The sequence below is a fragment of the Trachypithecus francoisi genome, unplaced genomic scaffold (genome assembly GCF_009764315.1).
Source record: "Trachypithecus francoisi isolate TF-2019V2 unplaced genomic scaffold, Tfra_2.0 Contig01558, whole genome shotgun sequence".
NCBI classification, from domain to species: domain Eukaryota; kingdom Metazoa; phylum Chordata; class Mammalia; order Primates; family Cercopithecidae; genus Trachypithecus; species Trachypithecus francoisi.
This window is the reverse complement of record NW_022681440.1, coordinates 3584533-3612180: the sequence shown is the minus strand read 5'-3', so window position 1 is coordinate 3612180 and position 27648 is coordinate 3584533. Positions and strand designations below refer to the sequence as shown.

General features: G+C 39.1%; 1 protein-coding gene across 1 annotated transcript in view; it reads right to left on the bottom strand.

Annotated features, from left to right (window-relative positions):
- Window positions 1–27648, bottom strand: part of CSMD1 (CUB and Sushi multiple domains 1) — a 2074981-nt gene that overhangs the window by 463826 nt on the left and 1583507 nt on the right. The window lies entirely within an intron of this gene.

The window sequence follows — 27648 nt, the reverse complement described above, 5'->3', positions numbered from 1 at the left end:
TGCCCTACACAAGCTCTCTCTTTGTCTGTTGCCATCATGTAAGACGTGACTTGCACCTCCTTGCCTTCCACCATGATTGTGAGGCCTCTCCAGCCCTGTGGAACTCTAAGTCCGTTAAACCTTTTTCTTTTATAAAGTGCTCAGTCTTGGGTATGTCTTTGTCAGCAGGGTAAAAACGGACTAATACAGGGTTTATGTTTTATGGAGGAAAATTTTTTTAATTATTATTATTATTTTTGAGACAGGGTCTCACTCTGTTGTCCAGGCTAGAGTGCAGTGATGCGATCATAGCTTCCTGCAACCTCCAACTCTTGGGCTCAAGTGATCCTCCCACCTCAGACTCCCAAAAATGAATGTGATTTGATGATGGGTAATTTAAGACAAGATAGAGGGGTATAGAGAGACGGATGAAGGAGGCGGCAGTGAAGAAAATGCCTTGAAGGAAGAAGGCAATCAGCCCTTCGAGAAAGCGATGTGATCCCAGTGTGCCTGGCAGGGCAGTGAGGGACAAATGGGCAGAGGTGGCTTGGAGAGGAAGGAAGGCTCTGCCTGTCGGGCTTCCTGTTTGTGCAGAGTGATGCGGGAAGAAGGCATTGCAGGGCTTTGGAGGAGACCTGGCGTCCTCTGACTACAGGTTTCAAAGATCCCTCTGCAACGTTGGAAGAGCAGAGGCTGGAGAAAAGTGAGTTCCAGCAAATTCAGGGTGGTTTCTCTGGACACCTATCCCCAAAATGCATTGGTTTTACTTTTAGAATTCTTCATGGAGAATTATTATCTTGCAGGGGCCAAGAGCAAATTCCAATTTATGGGTGTTTTTTTTTTGTTGTTGTTTTTTAGTAAACTAACTACTTCCTTTCCTTTTTTATTTCCATAGGTTTTGGGGGAACCCAAGCAGTATATGCTGAACTCCATTTGTAGTCTTCTATTCCTCATCCCCTTCACACCCTTTCCCTGAGTCACCGAGTTCTACTTTATCATTCTTAGGCCTTTGCACCCTCATAGCTCAGCTCCCACTTATGAGGGAGAACATATGATGTTTGCTTTTGCATTCCCGAGTTACTTCACTTAGAATAATAGTCTCCAACCCCATCTGGGTTGCTGCAAATGCCATTAATTCATTCCTTACTATGGTTGAGTAGTATTTGGTCAATATATATATATATATACACACACACACACATATATATGTACACATAAATACATACATATATACACACACATATATATACACACACACACACACACACCCCACAGTTTCTTTATGCACTCATTGATTGATGAGCATTAAGTTGGTTCTACATGTTTGCAATTGCAAATTGTGCTGCTATAAACAGGTATATGCAAGTGTCTTTTTCATAACCTAACCACTTTCTAATCAAGCTGTCAGTTTTGGGAATGTTTGTAGAAGTGACTCAGAACTGAATTTCAAGATGGTTTGAAGGTCTGCTGTGAGGGATATAGAAACACTCAGAGGTTGATCCAGAGATGTTATATTGCATTCAGGAGGAGAAACTTTACCTCTAAGTGTCTCAGAATATCAAAGAAGTGAAGTTTGCATACATTATCACACTAGTATGAAGATATTCAAGATATTCAATACATAGGATGTCACCACCTTTTATGAAGCAGAATAGCATACACACAAAATGTAGGTATTTAGTTGAGGTTCAAGGTACGCTGCTCACTTCACACCTTAGGCTATCAAACAAAGATAATCCTTACAGGGTCAGCTCTATGAAAGCGCAATGTTCCTAACGCAACACAAGCCAAAGAAATCTACAGAGAGCACCGTTGCTTAAAGATAGTTCTTGGAGTTGAAGTTGTTGAACTTGAGTTGAACAGAGCTGGGAACGGGTTTACTTAAATTGATGGCTTGGGAGGCCTTGAGTGAGCATTTGTCACTGAAATTGACATAGTGAATGCAAAACCCTGCATGGTTTATAATAGAAAAGAGCTCTTGTTTGATGTGGGCTCTCTTTTGGGAAGCTGGCTGGGCACCCAGGGTCCTGGCATAGCACAAAACTCCGCAGTCAGGAGTCCAGGCACCAGATTTGGTGTTTGCTGGGACACTGTGATCAATTTAGTCTCATCAAGCCTCAGTTTCCACATTATGAACTTCCGACTTTCTATCTCAAAGGGTGGCCATGAGAATTAAAGAATAAAATTAATGGAAATTACCTGGCATGTTGTACTGGAAATAAAATTATTGCTATGATAATTAGCAAGCCTTAAATGTTTCGTTCTGCCTCTGTGATGCTGAAGTTTACAATTTCTTCTTGGAGTACAATAAATTATGGCATTTTGGATACTATTTGTAATATTAATTAATACAGGGAGCTCTACTGTGCAGGGGTTTCAGAAATAAAATGAGGGTGAGGGTCTTTCTGTTTTCCATGCTGAGGGTCAAGAGAGTCCTTTGGTTAACTGATCTCACCAAAGAGGCTGGTATTTGTTTATCCTGACGCATGGTTACTGCTGGCTGTGGACAGAACCTGTATTGGACACGTCCCTTATCAGGCATTAGGGGCTGACTAGTAACTATCAAAGTAGCACAGTCCAAACTCAGCAGGTTTGCGTGTTTCACCTAACTTTTGTTCTTTAGTTATAGAAGAAATGGAAGCATGTTTCATAATTATGCCAGTGATATTTCACTTGGGAGAACTACTTCGGAATATTTTGCATTCTTGATTTCTTACACACTGAGTGTCACTACTGCCTCCAAATTATGGTGATAAAATTGATACAGGTTTTGGAATTTTATTTGAGGGTCATATCACCTTCAGGTAGAGTAGAAGATGAGTAAGATACTGTTGACATTGAGACAGTATGTGTGTCAAACCCCCTTCTCTGTACGTCAGAGATGATTTTGACATATTTTCTTAGAAACAAACACTATGGCCAGATGCGGTAGCTCACGCTGGTAATCCCAGCACTTTGGGAGGCTGGGGTGGAAGGATCACCTGAGATCATGAGTTGGAGACCAGTCTGGCCAACACGATGAAATGCTGTCTCTACTAAAAAAACAAAAATTAGCCGGGAATGGTGGTGCACGCTTGTAATCTCAGCTACTCGCGAGGCTGAAGCAGAATGATTGCTTGAACCCAGGAGGTGGAGGTTGCAGTGAGCCAAGATCGCGACACCCATCCAGCCTGGGTAACAGAGTGAGACTCCATTAAAAAAAAAGAAAAGAAAGGAAAAAAAACCACTATGATTTGATATCAATTCAAAGATTGATGCACCTAAAGCAAAAACAAAACAAAACAAAATGCTGTTCAAAATATCTCTTCTTCCAAATTATTGAACTAGATATAAGATTTGATAATGAAGGGGCCTAAGGAAAATATTGTCAAAGGATCATTCCGGAGAGCTTACATAGTCCAGTTACAAATACTGTCACACATCCCTTTTTTCCCCAAAATACATCACACAGAAATTTTCTCTATTGCTCTAGCTGTATCCCCAAACATGCCATGTCGCGCCTCAGTTCAGGTTCTCACCCTTCACTGCCTATCATCATTTGCCATCATAGACACTGTTGAGGTCCTCTCACTGCTCCCCATGCTGCAGCCAAAATATTTTCCCAAACTCCAATCCTAAGGATGACCCTACTCTTATCGAAATGTTTCTGGTGACCAACTTTATTCTTAGTCCAGATCCTATCCAGGACTCAGGAAGCCCTGTGTGATGTGAACATCACTGTCTTCTCCTAGGACATATTTCGTTAGCTCTTTCCTGGTATTTCACAATCCAGGCATGCTACAATTTCTTTTAGTACCTGAGGCTGTCTCCCCTCTTCAGCCTCCACACCTGCTGTAAATATTCAGGCCATTCTTTCCTCTGTTGTCTTATCTAACCATGCGCTGTTGATACTCTAATTCAGTCTTGCTCAGGGATGGCCCGTCCTACGTGTCTCTAGCACCACTCTTTTCTGCTGCAAGACTTGCCACTCTGCATTATATTTATTTTTTGTGCTTTACTATAAGCCCTGGGAGAGTCTATCTTGGTGATTGTGAAATCTGCAGCACCTATTCAGAGTCAACACACAACAGATGCTTTTCTAAATTATTGTTCTTATTAAACTTGCAATTTAATGATTTTTATTCTCACTCACATTTACATACTTAATTGTATTTTAATTGACAAATATAAATTGTATATAATGTTCATCTACAGCATGTTATTTTGAAATCTGTGTATGTATCATCATGGCTAAGCAAAGCTAATTAATATACTCATTACCTTACTTTTGATTTTTTTCTTGAGAACACCTACAGTCTTAGCAATTTTCAAAAATATAATACGTTATTATTAGCCATAGTCACCATGTTGTATAATAGATCTCTTGAACTTATTTATATGTTGCATTTATTTATTTGAGATGGAGCCTCGCTCTGTTGTCCAGGCTGGAGTGCAGTGGCATGATCTCAGCTCACTGTAACCTCTGCCTCACGGATTCGAGAGATTCTCTTGGCTCAGCCTCCTGTGTAGCTGGGATTATAGGCATGCACCACCACGCCTACCTAATTTTTGTATTTTTTAGCAGAGATGGAGTTTCAACATGTTGGCCAGGCCGGTCTCAAACTCCTGGCCTCAAGTGATCTGCCCTCCTCTGCCTCCCAATATGCTGGGATTACAGGCGTAGGCCATTGTGCCTGGCCTTGTGTGTCGTACTTATAGGCATGTGTGTGCATTATATGTTCTATTTATATGAAGATTTTATATATTCTGGAGAATCTGAAGAAGCTCAGTCCCTTTTTATTCTTTGTTCCAGACTGAGATATGCAAAAATGGAAAAGTATACAAGTGATAAAGGGAAAATAAAACTTCTATATTGGTAAAATGCATCTATGTTGTTTAGAAACATATCCCCAAGTTTTCATGAGAAAAAGTGAGATTTTTTAAATTGCCAAAGAAGATTTTGAGTTGCATATGATATTTAATTCTTGGCACTTACAATGATTAAATAAGTGTTCTTGAGATATACTTTAGAAAACTGGCCCTTTAAAAAAATAAATAACAGAGGACCAAATACTACAAGAGAAATAGAGAAAAAGAACTATGAAGGTAGAAATAAATGAGTGTGGACCATGATGAATTTTTAAACATCCAATTTGCACATAAGAATGTATTTGATGTATACTTGAACTTCAAAAAGGGCTGAGAAGAAGGCAGAAAGGAATGAGACATAACTGTGCCTTCAGAAGCATAGTTAGCACACTTGCTTGTTTCCTTACGTGTAGTCAACCATGGGTGCCCCAGGAGCTACATGGAAACATGTCCAGGGAGTTGCCTGGTCCTTTAGATTCTGCTGCTGCCACATTCCCTGCTAACACCGTTTCTCGTGTTGCTGGCAGGTCAGGCAAGGCAGGGTTGTGCATGGACACAAGACAGCTAGTACAGAACTCACTCAGTCTACACTGCTGTGTGTTCTTTGTTCTCTGTGACCTGCTTCCACAAGTAGATGAGAACTCCATGAATGACAGCTTTATCAGGTTCTTTCTCTTCCCTTCCAAAACCACTTACGAAAGTTCTTTGCATAAAAGCACTCAATGAATAAAATTAAATTCTAAAATTATGTTCACCCATAGTCATGTATATGAACAGCAATTTCTCTAAATCTCAATAGATGACTATTGCATTATATAAGCTAATATTCCTGAGTTTTAGTGAGAATGATTTACCAAGAGTTTAAATCACACCACGTTCTGCTCCCACAGTTGTGCTTGCGTTACCAAATTTATTCTGGATGGGGTAGTAAAATTTCTGTTTGACATATGAAATATACTAGGTTGCTGCAGTCTTTGTTACCTTGAAGAGTTCATTTAGAGTCTTCCAGTTATCACAAAATTGATGTACTATGAGGATGTTCCATAAATAAGATGGATTTTTAAATTCCATATGGGTTGCCACTGGATTGCACTTAATATTCTGCAGAAACCACTTTGCTGTAGCTGTTCAGGGAATATTTCTTAAAACTAGTGGAAAACATTTAGATTTCAGACAGTTAACTTTTTATTTCCCAAAATAGCAGACCAAACCTCTTATTGTCTGTGTAAGATATTTGCACAACTTCTTACATGCTTATACGTATAAAAGCAGTGTTGTCTAGCTTGTACGTCTGCCTTTTTCCTCATGTGCTATTTGACTACCACCTGTACTCTGAACTCAGGGCTTAAAAATTTTAAACACACACTAGAATAGTTAAGGTGTGTTCCAGGGCTACCATAACTACTACCTGTGGTAAGTCTTAACAAACAGATTAAAATGGCCCAAAAATCAGTACATGCTTCCATTGTCTGGCTGAAGAGAGAGTGAGTAAAAGCAACAGTTTCTTGTGCAAGTGACCACATTGTGCCTGCTCTTAGATTAATTCTCAATTTTTCCCCTAAGACTTTCACTCAGGAATTCCTAAAATAACTGATTTATTTTCATCATCTTTGGAAAAAAAGATTGCAGCACACGAATGGAAATCTACCCATCCTGTTTTTTGGAGAGAATGTGAAAACATTTCCACGTGGTGTGGACGTGGCACATGCTCCCGTCGTTACTGAAAACCAGACGACACAGCACAACCCAGCACTTGGACAGACGCGGAGCCTCCCTGACTTTGTCCTTGTCCGTCGTGATCAGTCACATAAGCCCAGAAAGTAGCGGATTGCTGTTACAGTGGCCTGTGCTTGTTAAAATGATGTGTAATCCTGCTTAATTATGGTGTTCAGGGGAAATTCTGTTGTGTGCATGAAATACCGTATTTGCTTTTCATACAAATGTGCTCTGACTAAAACAAGAATGAGGTGATTCCAAAGGTGTAGTCAGAAGCTGAGATGAAGTGGGAATTATGCCTGCCGTGTTTTTCTTTCCCTTTTGTGGCCCCAGTGTGAAATGCTGGACTCGGGAAATTTGGGCTATAAGTAACCACAGAAACGAACTGCCTCAGCACCTCATCTCGCTTGTCTCATGGAGACTATGAGAGTATCCATTTTCAAACTCGTTTATAGCACTGTCCAAATTATTTATTAGTGCTGTTGGAATTCAGAACTTTGTTGGTGATACTGCCCAGAAAACGAAGATACTGGACCTCAGAGAGCACTTACTGGGAAAACAACAATTTTATTCAAGATATTGGTCAACTACAATCATGGAGTCATATTTCCTTGGCCAAATTCCCTGACGGTCCCACTGATCTAGTAACCCGATTTGGGAATATAAGAGGATTGATTTTGAGCTGAAGATTCAGATCCAACAAGGTCCCGTGTCTCAGCTCAAGAGGTCTGTCTGCCATAACTTGCAACACAATGAGAAGCAGGTTTTCCAGTGATCCCACTGCCTGCACCAGAGCAAGAGAAATCTACATCAACATCACAGGGCATCTCCATGGAATTTCCAAATTGGTGATCAGGTAGACACACGGAATTCCACAAACAAATGTCAGACCATAGTAGGAAATGAGAAGGAAGGAGTCATTTTAAAGGATATAATTTTTCCTTTTTAATATTATAGATTTCTTTTAAAGACATAGAAAATGAATGCAAGAGCCAAGCTAGTAATGAAAAGCACCTCCGAATAAATGAAAGGTATGTATAATGCAATTTTACTTTCCAGAATTAGTAGAAATTTAGTCCTGAAAAATCATCTTGCTATAGTGTTACTTTAATTTATATCATACTCAAGGCATACAAATATTTAATGCTCTGCTGTGTCTGTTGCCATTGTTTAAGGCTGAAACGCCAGTGAAAAACCTCATGGAGGTCAAGGCTTCTCCATGACACAAGCTGCGCGGTTCTCTAATTCTTAGCTCAGCAGGAACTGCGCTTTGTGCCTCAGCAAGTGACACATTTCTGAGTGCCTAAGTGGTCATCCTCAAAGAGGATCCTATTAGGCTTACAACCTGCACCAACCAGATGCTCCTGGTTTATTCTTGAGTTTGGGTTCATCGTAAACTTTAAAAATAAAACTGACTCCACCGTTGTTTCCAAAATGAATAACTGAAAATGGAGGATGAAGGCCCTGATCACCAGATAAAGCCAAGTGAACAAAATAGGAGTAAAAATGTACTATTCTAGAATTTCTGTTTTCAAGTAATAAAAATACAAACGTTTTTATTTTAAAATAGGCATATATACTGATTTTTAATAAAAATTCTATGTATTTGTTTTGCCTGTCGGGAGGAGGATATTCAAGTAACCCTCAGCTAACTAGGAAATTCTGAAACCTGGAAAATCTCAGGTCTGGCCAATAGCTATAGATTCATGACCCCTTTTATCAACAGCAATGACAAACAAATAGCGAAAAAAAGTGGAGAAATAATTCAGATTAGTTTCATCACCTACAAATTTTTAACAAATAGCACATGTTCTTATTGAATACCAAATAGCCAACATCTCAAGAAAAAAAAAAAAAAAAAAAAACCTGCATATCCAGATTCATTGAAAGAAAGAAAGAAATAATCTTCATCAACACAGTTTTTCATAGATTAGTTGCTTCATTCTCTTGCTACTTGTAGACCATAGTCTGGAAGCAGGATAGCAAAGTGTGTAGAAACATAGACTGTAGAAATAGATCCTGTTTTAGATGGAATCTCAGCAACATAAATCATCTATGTGATTTCCTGCGAGTGGTTGGAAGTACCTGTTTACCATATTGAGGATAATCGTTCCCATCTCCTTAAAGATCCAATGCAAAGTGCTTAAATAGAGCCTGGTGTATATTAAATTATATCACTTTGCTATTACTAACATCATCATTGATATTACTTTTAATTTCAATAGTTGGGAAGTCATTCAACTTAAGGAATGCTAAACTAAGTCTCCAAAATCATTTGATAAAAGTCCTTAAAAGATACAACTACTCTATAGTATTCCTTGAAAACTTAGAAACCCCAGTCGAACTACGAGAAAAGCATCAGGTAAATACCACCTGAGGAACCGTCTATACAATACCAACCAGGACTCCTCAAAACACCCAAAGTCATCAAACCAAGGAAAGGCAGTTACAACCCAGAGGGACCAGGTGAGGCAGGACAGTTAACTCAGGGTGGATCTGGGTGGTTCCTGAGACAGGAAAAGGTCACTAGGAAAAAAAAGCCATGGAAATCTGAATAAAGTATGACCTTCAGTTAATAATGTTTCCATACTGTGACGAATGTGCCTAAGAATATGAAATGTTAAATATAGGGAAACTGGCTGTGGGGTGGACACAAATGCTCTGTACTATCTTTGCAACTTTTCTGTAAACCTAAAACTACTTTAAAATTAAAATTTTTAATTTTAAAAAAGAAATAAGTGTTATTTTTAAATGTGTACTACTGTCCTGGTTAAAAATTAGTCAAATTCTAAAATGTGGTGTCTCAATACCTTTGTCATGCTTGCAATGATTCCTTTTAGGTATAGATTATAGAATACTAAGATTTTGAACATTCTATTACTTTCACCATTCTGGGCATGGATTGAAAAGATTCCTTAAACAGATAAAGATGGTACATGTTTACACTCCAATATATTAAAAATAATAAGTAAAATGCTTCCCATGATTGAGAATAATCACTCTTTCCGGCTTATCTTGGTTCAGGTATCTAATAATCAGAATTTATCATATATTAAAGAGACAAATACTGCCTATTTATAGTTTTCCTCTGTGCTGTAGATTATAAAAAAAGACACTAAAAACTGTGTAAAGTTTTACTGTGGTGATGGTCATTTTATTACAATAACTGAGGACAATAAAAGTTCATTCGCTGATTCTTTGCTCATTTTCAGTATGAAAAATGAAAATTATATCTTTAATATTTTATAAAATTGATAGGCAATTTCTTTTCTTAAACTCATAATACAAGACAATTGAAAACAAGTCTGGAGGGAAATGTATAGTCATAAAAGTACAAAGAGTGGTGGTCTTCAGACTGGATTGGCCACGGGTGGGTTCTCCAGAAGGAAACAGTTGGATATGGGACGAGAAGGACTGCTCTGAGCCCACGTTCCTGAGGGAGCCACACATAGAATGGTCAAAGATAAAGGAATGACCAAATGCAAAGGAGGGTTACTATATACAATCCCAGATTGTGATTAAGAAAAGAGAAACATTATTCTGTACCTTACCGAAGACTTATTATTTCATTCACGTGAAACAAAGAATAAAGGGGTTCTTACCATGAAAATAACAATTTAGTAGACTCTAGAAAAATCAGCCAATTCAAGATAATATTTAGCCTGACTATGTGTTAATCCCCAAGATTAAAAAAAGTCCCAGATTTCTAAATGATAGATTCTACAGATGTCTTTGTTTGTTTGTTTGTTTTGAGACAGTCTTGCTCTGTTGCCCAGACTGGAGTGCAATCGGTGATCTTGGATGGCTGCAACCTCCACATCCCAGGTTCAAACAACTGTCCTGTCTCAGCCTCCCAAGTAGCTGGACTGCAGGTGCACGACATCACACCCAGGTAATTCTTATATGTTTAGTAGACTGACCACATTGGTCAGTCTGGTCTCAAACTTCTAACTTCAGGTGATCCACCCACCTCGGACTCCCAAAGTGCTGGGATTACAGGCATGAGCCACAGCACTCAGGCCCACAGATGTCTTAGAGTGTGAGCTGCAGCATTCGGCCCGACAGATGTCTTAGAGTATGAGCCACCCCGCCTGGCCCTGCCGACGTCTTAAGAGTGTGAGTCGCCGCGTCCGGCCTCACAGATGTCTTAGATTACGAGCCTGATGTCTTAGAGTGTGAGCCACCACGTCTGGCCCTGCCGATGTCCTAGAGTGGATTTTATCATCTACATCTATCTACCGTTCCCAATACTGGGTGATCAATGATACCTCCAAGGTCACTCTACTCTGCACCAGTGTTTCATTCCTTTGAAACTTTGTTTCATTTATTTTCAGTATTGCTGCCTCTCCACATGAAGGGGCTGCAGTTTCCTCAAGGGCTGGACTCATACTTAGCCACCCAATATTCTTGATGGCATACAATTCTGGGGACCTGATCAATGTTCAGCCAATAACTTGGAGTTTTTTGAGGGAGTTGGAAAAAATGAGTCACAAGTTAAATCTGAAAGAGGAACCAAGAATCTTGGATGTGGGGCCACTTTCCACATTGTTTTTCCACTCTCTTTCCCCAAAATGCCCATTGAAAGAATCTTTCAAAAATTTCATGTGCATATCAGTAATTCTTATAATTGAGTCTGTTTGAAAGCATTTTAAAAGGTACACTACTAAACAAATCTGTTATAAGACAAAAAACAGAAGACAGAAGACAAAACAGAAGACAGAAGACAAAACAGTACATTTTGAAAAAGAGCATGTTACAATAGGACTAGACCATGATCTGTCTTTTGGGAGTCAAGTGGGAAAAAAACTAAATATTTCAAATCTATTTTTGATGCATTATTCTGATGCTAGTGATTTTAAGTATTTTTCATTGTCTTAGTCCCCTTGTGCTGGGATAACAGAAAACCACAGACTGGGTAATGTATGAAGAGCAGAAATATATTTCTCATGGTTCGAGAGGCTGCGAAGAACAAGATAAAGGCACTGGCAAGGTTGGTGTCTGATGAGAACTGCTCTCTACTTCTGAAATAGTGCCATGAATTCTGTGTCCACCAGAGGGAGGAACACTGTGTCCTCACGTGGCAGAAGGAGAAGGACAAAGGGGTAGATTCTTTTGTTAAGCTCTTTATGAAGGGCCACAGCTCTTAGTGTTGTCAAATTGGTAATACCTGAATTTTACAGGGGACACCTTCAAACACCAGCACCAACTAATCCAGTTGTACAGTCCTATGCATTTTTTAAAAAATAATTAAACAGATTAAATTATTTTTGGGTCACTTACTACTGTTCATCCCAGCTCAACGACATTTTTAAAGAATTAGTTTAATTAAGGAATGAATTAGGTACCACAAATTTTACCAAGTCTAAATTAACAATTTAATGAGTCTTCATTTAATTGGATGAATTTGACTACAGGTTGTAGTCATGTCTCCAACACCAAAACCATGCTATGGAGCCTTCTCATTCCTCCACAATTTCCTCCATATCCATTTTCAGTCCATTTTTTCTCCCTTTCCCTGGCTCCTGGCAACCAGTGATCTGATTTCTGTCACTATAGTTTTCCCTCTTCCAGAATTTCATATAAATGGAATCATAGGATACATACATTTTTGTGTCTGGTTTCTTTCACTGAGTGTAATGATTCTGAGATTCATCCATTTGGTTCCCTGTATCAGTAGTTATGAACTTTTTGTTGCTCAATGGTTCTCCACTGTGTGACTTTGGCACCACTTGTCTGTCTCATCATCAGCTGACTCAGTGGTTCTCCACTGTGTGGCTTTGGCACCATTTGTCTATCTCACCACCACTGATGGGCATTTGGGTTATTTCCAGTTTGGGGCTATTAGGAAGAAAGTCTTATGAATGTTCCAGCCCAGTCTTTGTGTGGAAATGTGTTTTTATTTCATTCGGGTGAACACTTAGGAGTGTAACTGTTGGGTCACAGAATAGGCACATGCTTTTTGGTGAATGGGTGTCCCCTCAGCGACTTTGTCTCTCATCACGACTGGGATGGGGGAAGTCACCTCCACTAGTCCTAGGGCACCAGCCCCTTCTGTTTAGACAAATTAATTGAGGCCCTCAAATAAATGCACAGCTCAATCCTTTAACTATTTCTGGATGCTTACAAAATCAGAAAAGATTCACGTTACGTTTTCTTTGTGGGTGAAAAAGCAGTCCCTTCAAGGTCTCCCGGGCCATTTTTTAAAAATTTACCTCCTTTTAAACATTATTTCTTTTATTTTCAATGCACTCATTCTTCAACTATAAATATGGCACAAGTTTATCAGTAGAGGAAGCTCATTTGTATCTAGGAGCATAATAAAACATAACATGATTCAATTACAGTTTATTGTATTTGTTTAGTATAGGAAGCTCATTTGTATCTAAGAGCATAATGAAATAGACCATGATTCAATTAGAGTTTATCATATTTGTTTGAAAAAGCCAGGTATTGCCTAGTTTAGTCTCCTTATGCTGAATACAATCTGACTTAATAATCTCTGATTAGAAAACTTGGGAAACTATTGAATAGTTCATACATTGCCCAATTACTGCATTCATTGAGTGTCCCAAGCAAAATATACCACAAAGTTGCACATCTAGTCTGTGTTTTTATTCACTGCTTGTATGTGAATATGTGTAACTTAATGGTTGTCCCTTAGGTCATATAGAGAAAAAAAATCAAAAAATTCTTTGGCTATTGTTATTGTAGTTTTCGTAATTACATTTAGTAAAACAATAAAATACGACTCCAAAAATGTAACCCTAGTATCACCATTTGACCACAAAATCTGTCTTATTAATTCAGATAAAGAAAAAAATATGCATTTCTGTGATTATACCATGATCTTCCTTCCTTTGTCATTTCTATCATGATGGAATTATCCTTCTTGATTATCAGGTCAGTTGTCAAGGAACCACAGGGCTTGTTTTCAAGGAACACTTACTTGACTTAATAATGGCCCAAGAGTAGTAAAACTGGCATGCTGTTATCATCATTTTATTTTTTAAATATTATTTTATTTGAGACAGGGTCTTGTTCTGTCGCCCAGGCTGGGTACCATTATAGCTCACTCTCTGCCGTCTCAGGCTTCTGGGTTCAAGTGATCTTTTGACCTCAGCCTCAAGTGGCTGGGACGACAGGTACAGGCCACCACACCCAGATAATTATTTCATTTTACTTTTGTAAAGACAGGGGTCTCACTACATTGACTAGGCTGGTTCCAAGTCTCTGAGCTCAAGCAATCCTCCTGCCCCAGCCTCCCAAAGTGCCACCATGCTTGTCCTATTTTATCATTAGTCATTGTTGTTAATCTCTTACTGTGCCTAGTCTATAAATTAAACTTAATCATAAGTATGTATGCATAGAAAAAACTTAATACGGACGGGCGCAGTGGCCCAAGCCTGTAATCCCAGGACTTCGGGAGGCCGAGACAGGCGGATCACAAGGTCAGGAGATCAAGACCATCCTGGCGAACATGGTGAAACCCCGTCTCTACTGAAAATACAAAAAAAATTAGCTGGCCATGGTGGCAGGCACCTGTAGTCCCAGCTACTCGGGAGGCTCAGGCAGGAGAATGGCGTGAACCCAGGAGGCAGAGCTTGCAGTGAGCCGAGATCGCGTCACTGCACTCCAGCCTGGAGGACAGAGCCAGACTCTGTCTCAAAAAAAAAAAAAAAAAAAAAAAAAGGCATAATACATAGGGTTTAATTTCAGGCATCCACTGGGGGACTTAGAGCTTATCTCCTTTGGATAAAGGAAACTCCAGTATTTTGAAAATGCCCTGTCCCAGCCAGGTGCGGTGTTTCATACCTGTAATCCCAGCACTTTGTGAGGCCGAGACAGGTGGATCACGAGGTCGAGAGATCAAGACCATCCTGGTCAACATGGTTAAGCTCCCTCTCCACTAAAAATACAAAAATTAGCTGGGCGTGGTGGTGCCTGCCTGTAACCCCAGCTACTCGGGAGACTGAGGCAGGAGAACCTCTTGAACCCAGGAGGCAGAGACTACAGTGAGCCGAAATCTTGTCACTGTACTCCAGCCTGGATGACAGAGCAAGACTCCGTCAAAAAAAAAAAAAAAAAAAAAAGAAAAAGAAAGAAAAAGAAAGAAAGAAAGAAGGAAGGAAGGAAGGAAGGAAGGAAGGAAGGAAGGAAAGAGGGAAAGAAAAGAAAGAAAGAAAGAGAAAGAAAGAAAGAAAGAAAAGAAAGAAAAGAAAAGAAAAGAAAAGAAAAGAAAAGAAAAGAAAAGAAAAGAAAAGAAAAAAGAAAATGCCCTGTCCCAGCAGCAGGGAGCCCAGAGAGTTTTCATTTCTCTGCTGTTGTTGTTAGTGCATTCTGCCCTCAATAAAAATATCAAAGAAAATCTGGCTAGGTTCAGATACCCTTTTTCTCTCTTTTAATCCAATGGACAGCAAATTTAACTACGGTAAATTTCAGCACCTTGATTCATGCATAATGACAATGAGGTGAATAACTATGAATTGCTATGAACTGTTAGAATAAAACTGATCAAAGATGACTATAAAAGGTTTTAGTATCTATCATCTCTAAAAAGTGAGTAATGGAATCTGCATTGTATTTCCCACTAGAATAAAAGGGGTTTTATCTCAAGTAAAATGTGTCTCTGTGAACCAAAAACCTGGGTCTATGTAGAATCAGAAAGAGTTATTTGTAAAAAATATCTGTGCCACTCTGAAAATATTCCTGATAAACTGTGAAAATATAAAAAACTGAAATAGACTATTGCATGAATTAAACTTATACTTGGTTTGGTAACGTTTTCCAAATTTATATTCTCCTATCCCTAACATTTTCCTTTAAATAATAGTAAATACAAAGGCAGGGCACGTGAGGGCCTCTATTAGAACCAGGATTTCATTCTCAGTAATATACACACTACTCCTGAAAGTTCCATCCTGCAAATCACATGAGTTAAATGATTTCTTGATCATCAATTTTTGTAAGTACCAGAGGTGATTTTGTTCCATAGGTTATGTATCAGACAGTGATCATGAGACTCACAGATACTTGGAACACCACTTTTGGATCAATTTAGGTCGACTTCTCTAACTTTGCTTTTTTATTAAAAAAAAATAGAACCATCACTCACTTTTCAAATCAATTAAGGGAAAAGGAAGCTGGAGACTGTCCACCTGCTCTTTCCCTAAATTGCCTCCTCTCCTCCTTCAATGTCATCTTAAGTGACTTCTCCTTATTAAACACCAGGACAGATGAAGACACAAGGCAATATAATTTTTTATTTATGTTTTTATTTCTTGACACTGCCAGTTTCAAGGTGAGATGCTATAATTATCTTTTTAAAAACTTGTCAACTTCCTTTAGTTTTCTTACATTAGAAACCACTAAGTCAAATTATTGTGCTAAACTTTATAGTTTACTAAAATGTAGGCCTGACATAAAGTAACTGATGCTAAGTTATATTTAATGGGTTGTGCTCAGTTAGTTACCTCATGTTCCAAATCACTGGATGTATTAGTCCATTTTGTACTACTATTAAGAACTGCTCAAGACTGGGTAGTTTATAAAGGAAAGAGGTTTAGTTGACTCACAGTTCAGCATGGCTGGGGAAGCCTCAGGAAACTTACAATCATGGTGGCAGGTAAAGGGGAAGCAAGGTGCCTTCTTCACAAGGCAGCATGAAGGAAAGGAATGCAGGGGGAACTACCAGACACTTATAAAACCAACACATCTCGTGAGAACTCACTACCACGACAGCAGTATAGGGGAAACCACCTCCATGATTCGATCACTCCACCTGGTCTCTCCTTTGACACATGAGGATTATGGGCATCACAGGGACTACAATTCAAGATGAGATTTTGGGTGCAGACTCAGCCAAACTATATCACTGAATAAGCATAACAAGAACTGGTCAGATTTTATTTTGCTTTGAGGTTTTCAAGGCCAGCCTCCTTCATCACAAGCCACAAAATGACACAAATAAAATCAGAAGCGCAAACGGAAGACCTGGAAACGAATCAGCACCAATTTTTCTTCAAGTCAAAACTTCTCACAAAAGATGGTCCCAGTCCCCTATTTAATAATAACTATAACTAATCATAAAAATGAACAATATTTAGTAATTCCACAATTCCTATATATATATATATATGTATTTTGAAACATTTAAAATGAAGACTTTCAGAGTCAAATGATGAAAATTTTTAATAAAGATGAAGTAAAAATAACCTTCTCCATCAATACTATTTGCATGGAAATAATCATATTTCAAATCTATGAGATATGAAACAATCTATTTGACCATACTCTGCAAATCTACTGTTCATAGAGTGATCCCGCAAAAATAATGATCTTTATTAAACTTCCATTAACTCACTTTATTCCTTTTATCAACTTTTTTTTTTTCAAATTCTATGGAAACGTAAAAGTAACTATTTAATTTAATCAGGCTATAATAAGCTATCTTAATCAAATTCAGAAAGGAAACAAGAGACTACTTTAAAAACCCTCTCCAGAGGACCAATTGCTTCCAGCAGAGGAAGTGTTTGCCTATCAAATCGATTACTGCCAGTGTGTAATGTTAGCATCAGTTTATGAGCTCAACTGATAATTCACAGGGCTGACAAGTGCCCTTACAGAATCAGGAATTAATAAGGCAAAGGAATTTTGAATTTTAGAAAATGGAATTAAGCCTTAATTCAGTCAAGAACATAGCAACTTTGTCAAACTTCATTATCTGGTTTGTTGCATCTACCATTACTTATATCCGAATGTAATTATAAAACAGCTATTATTCTTACAGCACCTGAACTTTGAAATTAAATAGATTTTAAATTATCATATGGGTTTTAAAAGTTCTAATTTCTGGCCGGGCGCGGTGGCTCAAGCCTGTAATCCCAGCACTTTGGGAGGCCGAGACGGGCGGATCATGAGGTCAGGAGATCGAGACCATCCTGGCTAACACGGCGAAACCCCGTCTCTACTAAAAAATACAAAAAACTAGCCGGGCGAGGTGGCGGGCGCCTGTAGTCCCAGCTACTTGGGAGGCTGAGGCAGGAGAATGGGGTAAACCCGGGAGGCGGAGCTTGCAGTGAGCTGAGATCCGGCCACTGCACTCCAGCCTGGGCGACAGAGCTTCACTCCGTCTCAAAAAAAAAAAAAAAAAAAAAAAGTTCTAATTTCAACTATATGGTTGGGGACCTAAAAGCTCTATTTGAACTACGTAGAATGAATTTCCTTGACTGTTAAACACTCAAGGAAGTGGGAACTTAAAAATCACTTAAAAACAAAACAAAACAAACAAACAGCTCTGCAGCCAGAACTCCTTCCTTATTCAGAGTTGAATGGCCAGGCCCTCAAGAGAAGCATAACTTTTGCAGCTTGTGCAAATATTCAAATTACAGTAAAAATCTTGACAGAAGCTGGACTTTTAAAAAATGACACTAGAAATGAAACTGTTAAGAATATTAAATCACTCCAAACTGTTTATATTGAGCATATTTTACTAAGGAAAGTACTCAAATAAAAATGATGGGTAGAAAAAAAGACTTTCATAGCAACTCACTTAAAAGACTGACCATACCAAATGTCAGCAAACATTTAGAAAAATTGTGTGTAAGAGTTAACTGTCAGTGAGGATGGAAATTAGCACAGCTACCATGGAAAACAGCATGCAGCTTCCTTAAAAAAGTAAAAAAGAACTATCATATGACCCAGCCATCCCACTAGTGGGTATATACCCAACAGAAATGAAATCGGTACATGAAAGAGATAGCTGCACTTCCCTGTTCATTGCAGGATCATTCACAATAGCCAAGATATGGAAAGAACTGAGCTGTCCATCGATGGATGGATAATGGTAAAAACGTGGAATACTATTTGGTCATTAAAAAAGAAAGAAATCCTGTCATTTGCAGCAACATGGATGAGCCTGAAGGACACTTTGTTAAGTGAAGTGAGCCAGGCACAGAAAGATAAGCACAACATCATCTCACTCTTATGGAGAACCTCAGAAAGCTGAGCTCATAGGAGCAGAGGATAGAATGGTTGTTACCAGCGACTGGGGGAGGCAGGAGGACAGGAATGGGGAGAGATGAGTTAAAAGGCACAGGGTCTCAGGTAGAGAGAAGAAGTTCTTGTGTGCTATTGTGCAGAAGGGTGATTACACTTAACGATATTGTATGGTGTATTTCAAAATAGCTAGAAAAGAGAATTTTGAATGTCTTTACCATAAAGAAACAATGAACGTTGGAGATAATGCAAATGCTAAGAACCTTGATTTGACCATTTCACAATGTAAATATGTACTGAAGCATAGAGAAACTGAAATGATAATAAAATGCTGAAGGAAATATAAAATGGAAAAATTATTTTGGGAAACAATTTGGTAACTTTTTAAAAAGTTAAACATGTACTTAATATATGACATGACCCTTCCACACAGAGGTAGTGGCCCAAGGGAAAATGGAAGCCATGTCCAAACCAATACTTGTACACAGATGTTCATGGGACCTTCATTCTTAAAATCCCCTGCAGAGAAAAAGGAATGAAGACACTTTGCGGGGTGTCAAGAATGTTCAATATCTTTCACTATGAGGTATTCACACTCTGGGAGGTGTCAACAATCTTCAATATCTTGACTAGGGGTAGTGAAAACAAGGGTTGACGTTGATGAAAACTCATCAAATCGCACACTTTTAAATATCTGCATTTCTTGTGCAAAAAATATAACATACTGAAATTGTTAAATTTTGTTAAATTGTTAGATTTTTCAGCCTAAAATTTTCTATGAAAATTTTGTTGCTTTCTATGATTTGTAATTTATACTTTACCTATAATAAATTACTGATAGTCCCACCTTTCCCACAAAAATACATCCACACCAACAGCCAGTGCAACTGAGTTTGGTCATATAGACTGCGTGTACCAGATCACACCAGGGGCACCGGCCACATTGTCTATTTTTTATTTGTCAATCTCTATATGTATTAATCAATATTTGTATGTATGTATGTATGTATGTGTGTGTGTGTGTGTGTGTATATGGGCATACATATACAAATTTAATTATAAAAGAGGATAAATCAGAACTAAAATATAATTGACAAGTATGTATACACTCACATGCATATATACATATATACACACATACATATGTATATGTATATGTTTGTGTGTATACTCACATTCTAATATCTCATCTTCCCTTTGTGATTCTTCCACTGATATCTAGGACTATCTGCTATAAGGGAGATGTTATTACATCATTATTAGCAATATTAATAATTACATGTGACAGTTAATAACTGCTGTGTACTAAGAAATGTAGAAATCATTTTGTATGTGTTATTAGATTTTAAACTAGATTATACACACCATGACAGTGGGAGCTGTATCTGTCTTCTGTTTACTTTTTTAATGCTGAACATTTTGTCTGACATAGATAGTAGGTATTTAATTAATGTTTATCAAGTAGATGATGGTTATGAAGTCCCTTTATTTCATTATTACAACACGTTAAAGCATTTTTGTGCTAGGCACAGTGGCTCACACCTGTAATCCCAGCACTTTGGGAGGCTGAGGCGGGTGGATCATTTGAGGTCAGGAGTTTGAGACCAGCCTGTCCAAAATGGTGAAACCACGTCTCCACTAAAAATACAAAAATTAGCCAGGCGTGGTGGCAGGTTCCTGTAATCCCAGCTACTCAGGAGGCTGCAGCAGGAGGATCACCTGAACCCTGGAGGTGGAGGTTGCAGTGAGCAGCGATCACGGCCCTGCACTCCAGCCTGGGTAACACAGCGAGATTCCATCTCAAAAAAAAAAAAAAAAAAATCAAAACAGCTTTATTGTAAATATATAAGATAGGTTCTATTATTTACCTTATTTTACAGATAAAATAATTGAAGCTTGAAGAAAATTAGATAACATTCTAAGCATTGAGGGTTGCATAACTAGTAAGGTGGAGGTTTCAGTTCGGTCTTTTCTCACTGCATTTTCTGAGCCCTTAAATCTCTCTTCTTGGTTTTATTTCCTTAGCAAGATCAGGATCCCTGCTAGTAATGGACTGTGGGAAATGCAGTTTCCAGGTTTCTAGACTTTCTCTTCTAGACAGCAAGGAGCTCATTAGAAAGTGAATATGGTTAAGACACCAACAGAGCAAGCAACTCTATGGACTCGCTACAGAAGAGGGCTGATGGAGATTAGGATATCCTAATTCCATTAAGACACAGTTCCATGCAGCTGAAACTCCCCATTCCTCACCTTCCCTCCCATGTGCGGGTATCACACCTGGGCCGTCACTAATCTGGTCTCACCCTGCGTACTAGCCTCTGCTCTACAGAAATGTGGTAACTTGGAGACTAAGAATTTTCCCATCTCATCTTCCCACTAGGCAGTTGCTTTAGTGTGCCGCTTTTGTATTCCCGGTTTGTCTTTTCCCGGAAGTCAGTATGTCACTTTGAGTTTTAAAAGGCTATTTAACTGGTATTCATCTTGCCGCCTCCCTGCCCCATCCATGTCCATGCCTTTTTTTTCCGGTAGTGCATGCCTCTCTTCCATCCCTTGTATGAGAGTTACATTATAATTTACTTGAATTTTCTTCTATCTCTGCTTGATTTACCTCATTTCCACCAATAAACGACAGACCAAACTTGTTTATTAATGTTCTCCCTTCATGTTTCTGGTAACATATGACCCAAAGTCTTGCCAAAATTGAGATGAAACACATCATATCTCTCACTTTACTTTCGCTCTAGCTACAATGATAACTTGTTCAATGACTTTTAAAATTTGCTCCTATTTATTCATAATATTGGAGAAAATAAATGTTTTATTCCATACAATTGTCTTTTCCTACCAGCCTGCCACCACGCCCACAGTGAGATAAGATATCGGCCACTGTTCCGCACACTGTCCGCTGCACCTCTTACTTCCTGCCTTGATACCGGCCGCTCTTCGGCCGTACCTCTTACTTCCTGCCTTGATAGGCCGCTCTTCCGCCGCACCTCTTACTTCCTGCCTTGATAACGGGCCACTCTTGTGCGGCACCTCTTACTCCCTGCCTTGACATGACTTTGCTATGTCACACTTCTTTCAAATGTTAGTAGATTCTTGATAGTATCACAGACTCGAATGTGATCATCTAAGAGATCATTGTGTGGATTCCATCTTCTGTTTAATTTTTGAAGTTGCCTACTCTGAAAATTATAACATAATAATAGGGTCTAAGAAAAATCCCAGAACCCAATTGGTAGTTATCAACCAACCACTCACCAGAAAGCTGACTCAGCAGATTGCTTGGTAATACCTGAACTTATTCTGGGCATTATAATAGGGAAGAGGCATGGGTGGAGAACTGAATATGACTGTGGAAAAATAAAACTCCTTTTAAAGAAATATATTTTTAAATAAAATATTTGGGATTGAGAAAGTATGCAAATGAAAGATAGAAGGTTAAAAGAAAAAATAATGTAAAGTGTCTACTCCTTAGCATTTTCAAGTGATGAAATGTATTTATAGCACAGCAGTTCCTGCTTAGCTTTTGCAGGTAATCATTGCCAAGTCTTTGGTGCAAAAATAGAAATGGTAATTTTTAGAAAAGTTGTTACTCCTTCCCATTCCTGAAAGTTAAAAACTGTTTTCAATATGGGCTTTTTTTTTTTTGAGATGGAGTCTCACTCTGTCACCAGGCTGGAGTGCAGTGGTGTGATCTTGGCTTACTGCAACCTCTGCCTCCTGGGATCAAGAGATTCTCCTGCCTCAGCCTCCTGAGTAGCTGGGATTACAGGTGCGCACCACCACACCCAGCTAATTTTTGTATTTTTAGTAGAGACGGGGTTTCATCATGTTAGCCAGGATGGTCTTGATCTCTTGACCTCGTGATCTGCCTACCTTGGCCTCCCAAAGTGTTGGAATTATAGGTGTGAGCCACTGCGCATGGCCAACATGGGCTTATTTTTTATTCTACATTGTTTATGTGAAATGGATCTGCTTCAATATAGTCATCAGAATAATGCCTAAACACATAGACACACACAGTGCATTTCCTCTAATCATTGAAGAACATACCTTATCAATAAATTGGGGTTACGGTCAGGTTCTTCCAGTAGCAGATGGTATACAAAATTCAATTTAAGATGTGGGAACAAGTCATTGAAAAAATAAATTTACTTGAAAACTGTGTCATAGCAACCTAGTTTTTAAAAATGATAATCCAATGAATACATTTTATCCAGAGATTGGAAGTTGAATTTTGATAAATGTGGTGGGATTTTGAAGAAACAATGAATGAAATAGAAAAAAACTTTATTTGAAGACTTTTGTGGAACTATAGTTGTTGACACAGAGATGCAGTTAATTTTATGTTTCTTCAAAATTCTTCTAACTTAACTCCAGGTCTTCTCACCACATAGCTTTATTTTGATTTTCTTGACAGGGACTTCTACTGTCCAACTGTTTTTCTGCAACTATTTTCAATGAGAATCCCTTCTGCCTTTAAAACTGGGCATTAAGTGAACTACCCACGTGTTCTTAATACCCACTTTGCTCCTATATTAAATATTTTATTTTTTCTTTATTTGTGCTTGGTGTTGTGTGGTGTGGGCAGGTTCCTTCTTGGTTCATTTTTCAAGATCTCTTTATTATATAATGACCATGGTTCTTTAAAGCCAAGCACAAGTGCCACACTCTAATGGTAATAAGGGCATCTTCTGTATGTCTTGGCCCATCGGATGGCATGTAGCACCCAACACTGGTCAGATGCTTCTCTCTTAGTGGAAAATGACAGAATGCCTGCACCCCCAAATTCTTATTTTCTAATCTGAAGCTAAATTCAGGGTTGCATTGACTTTTAATTTCCCTACTTAAGAGGCTTAAGAGCAGATTCATCACTGCACAGTTCTAGGACTAAAAAATGGGCTCCCGTGGCAGCTCAGCCAGTCTCTCTTGCACTGGAAATTGCTTCCTGCTCCAACTTCTGGTTAAGTCAGCTACAAAGTTCCCTGAACTAAGGTGCTCAGTCCTGCATAATCTCAGATGGCTCCCAGGCAAGGTTCCCCTGTGGAGGTCTAAAGATTTCCTTTTAGGGGGCAAAGCCCTGAGTGATTTATCTGCTTTCCCATAAACTACAAGAATGAAGTCATTCCTGGCATTCTTTGGTTATGAGACCTGAGGTCTTAGTAGCATCTGATGCTTTCCAGAGTAACCTTAGAATTACATAAGAATACCTTTGAGGTTCTCTGGTGGTAAATATTTAGATAAGGCCATCATGGTAAGTATTCCTTAGAACATTTCCCATTTGTGCCAGCATATTTTCAGAATATTACCTCTATAAGATATGTCTAAATTTTTTTTTAAACTTTATTTCATTTTCAGGTTGATATAATCTCTAATGCAAAACTCATCTAATTACCAGTAAATGTTCCTATATGTAATACCAAAATTAAAGATCAAGGTGATTTTATGACTTTTCCATCTAATTTCTTCTAAGCATTTGTAAAGAGTTCCAGTTAATTCAATATTTGCTTATTCCATACAAGCCTATATTAGAGAAAACAGTATCCCTGACAGTTAATTTGTTTTCACTGCATTTTGTTATAGACAGTTCAAAAGTGTTCTGCCTTGATTATGAAGTACAAATATTTCCTTCTAAATATTGAGCACAATTTAGATTATATTATTTCTCCAGCCTAAAATGGTGAGGAAATCCCATTTATTAGTGTTAATTCTCAACCTGATTTCTTTATCTGATCTCTCCACCTTTTCCCCATATCCCCCTCATTCCTGCCCCATGGACTTTATTTTGCTGCTGATTAAAATAACTAATTTAACATCCGCAGACAGCTTGTCTGCTCCCATCTTGTATTCATCCTCTGGAACACTCAGTTACTTACACTTCTCGCCTATATTTCTATCAGTCAGAGTGCTGGCAGGAAGTGGTACACTCGAATCAGAAAATTTAAAAAAAAGTTAATGCAGGAAATATCGGGAATACTTGTGATTGGTTTAAGTCAACTACCATGGGCTAGTTAGCACAGTTCCCCTATGCTGGTCACCGTGGACCTATTTGTCCCCCCAGGGAGCTGGGAGTAGACAGGACAGGAAGATGGTAGCAGACAGGACAGGAAGATGGTAGCAGACAGGACTGGGAGCTGGTAGCAGAGTGGATAGGAGCCCCTGGTGGGAGCTGCTACCTTTGGCAATGCATGGAAGAGAGACAAGAGACAGCACACACCTGCTTCACTCACTCTATGCCCTCAGTCACTCCCCTTTGGTGAATCCCAGTGAGAAGTCAGAGGGCAAAAAAGCCCCTTGATACTCTCAGTCCTCAGAGCACAGAGCTCCCTGGGAAAGAAAATAGTATCCCTGACAGTTAATATGTGTTTTCACTGCACATATTTCACTGGGAAAGGTGAAGCATGGGGCAGAGGGGACAAAACAGATGCCCTGAGTGGTTCTACTCCATCAGTCCAGCCACCCAATCCCACCACCACTCTGGAGACCTCATAGAAATGCCTGGCACATCACCCGTGGATACCTGTTGAAAGCATCCCACTCTTAGACCACCCCATTCTGTCTAATCCTTTCAGCTTTTGGGCATTCCTGAAGCCCACTCTGTCCACCTCTCCGCCTGCATGGAGACTTCCAATCAGCACATCTCGTCATATCTGTCTTCTAACTACACCTCAAATCTAGTGACCTTGATGACTATGAGCTGTTACATGAGGCAGCTCTTCTCACCTGCAAGGGGCTACTCACCTTCCATCCCACCCGCACCCGCCTTCACCCAGGCCTCCTTCCCATCCCAACATCCTACACGTCACTCAATCAGGTTGTTCCTTGAAAAATGTGTGTCAGGTCAGGCAACTGCCCTGCACAAAACTTCCATGGTTTCTGATCGCAGAGTGACAAGACAGACAAGGCAGAGGGCCAATGCGTTGATTCCTCCTGACTTTGCTTTGCCCCACTGGAAAGATCTTCCCCTCAGATGATTCTTCCCACAGAGCTTAGTGTGGTCTTCCTGCAGTTCACCAGATACAATCCACGCCATCTCACTTTGCAACATTGCATTTGTACATGCTCTCTGCTAGGACACACCCCAGCTATCCAGGTGGGCAGCTCCCCACTCCCTTCACCCAGCACTACCCCCCAGAGACTCACACTGCTGGCTCCACTCTAAGGAGCAGAGGCTCCTTCGCTCTCCAGCCCTCTGACCATTCCCCTACATTTTTCTTATTGAATTTATTACCACCTGGGAGAACATCAAGGCTAAGATACCATCATGATCAGATGCTTAATTACTTCATATGCTATTGAAAAAGAAAATTAAAATGTGGCATGAGTCTCTCTTACCAATGCGATAGTAAGATACATCCCATATCAAAGGCACAAAAAGTTGAAAAAATCCACACCTTAGAAGCAATGAGACAGGTTACATATTACTACTATTGCTATTATTTTCACTGCAAAACTCCCTGATTAGAATGTAAAATCTGTGAGAGCTGGTCTTTTGCCCAGTGGCTACTTATGTAATCCCAGCCCTCAAAAGAGTGCCTGGCACAAAATACTCAGTGAATACTCATAAAATTGATTATGTAAATTAAGTGTAAGTTTTAGCGGTTTTACCTGTATCGTTGTTTCATTTTCTCTTGTACCATCTATATCTTATGAATCATATGTATGTTTTATTATTGATCATAAGAAACATCGCATCAACATTGTGATCACATGTATTTCAAAACAGCAAAAGTGTGAGTCTTATATTGTTCTATATATGTGGCACCTTAGAAATGCTTTCTGAGTAAAAGGCAATCTTTCCAACACATTGGCAATGAGCACTTTTAGAAGTAAGACTTAAAAAAGATATTTTCTTCTTCTCTTCTCAAAAGAAACATTGCTCATGGCTATAGATTTTTGTCAATATGCTAATATGTTATGATTCGGGATTACTAGAGATGAAAAGGTTAAGGTAATGCCAATTATTATTTTCTCAGCCACTTTATGTATGGCTTCTCCAAAAAAAAAATAATAATAATGTGAAGCTAAAAAAGAGAGAAAAAAGCCTACAAGAAGCAGACAGGAACTTAAACAAGGCAGCTTGAAAACTTGGCTTATTGCTCATTTAAAGTGCAGGGCTTAATTCTTATCTCTGGCTATGGTTGTCATGAATCAAAAAACTTCAAAAGACTGAAGGGCAAACTCATTTTCTTTGCTTGATCCTCCTGGTAGGGAGGGAAAAAAATCAAATGCGATTGTGTGCATTTATCATAATATTGTTCGAGGGGAAAACTCATAAAAATCCTATCTGTTGCTCACTTGATTTGATGTATCCTTGTCTAATACCACCATTCACGGAACACAAGACATGCATCCCAAATGATGGTGCCGCTCTCAACACGTCAACCCCACTCCATTATTATTGGTCTCAACTAGGGAAATTTAATCTATGAGGTAGAGTTTGCTTTCATATAAAACATCTTTGGCAATTCATACAGTTCTGACTTATCCTAAAGGCTGAATTAAATAGGCTGTGTAATGTGCAAACAGAGTTAACAAACATTTATTCTAATGGGACAGTGGGAAATAAGATCAACCCTGGCAGCTACTACAGCCCTGCTCAAAGAGACTTCAACAGAGGCAAATGTAACCAGGGAAAACCTGGACTGCAGGAGCTGATCCTCAATGAATGTCATTTATCCTTCAGAGTAGGTTCTCTTCTTTACATAGAATATGATCCTGATGCCGGGCGCGGTGGCTCAAGCCTGTAATCCCAGCACTTTGCGAGGCCGAGACGGGCGGATCACAAGGTCAGGAGATCGAGACCATCCTGGTGAACACAGTGAAACCCCGTCTCTACTAAAAATACAAAAAACTAGCTGGGCGAGGTGGCGGGCGCCTGTAGTCCCAGCTACTTGGGAAGCTGAGGCAGGAGAATGGCGGGAACCCGGGAGGCGGAGCTTGCAGTGAGCCGAGATCCGGCCACTGCACTCCAGCCTGGGCGACAGAGCAAGACTCCGCCTCAAAAAACAAACAAAAAAAAGAAGATGATCCTGATTATAATTTATTGTTAGCATTAGTGTTTTCCCTTTCCAATCACAGTCAAAAGGAAGACAGAACACCCCATCC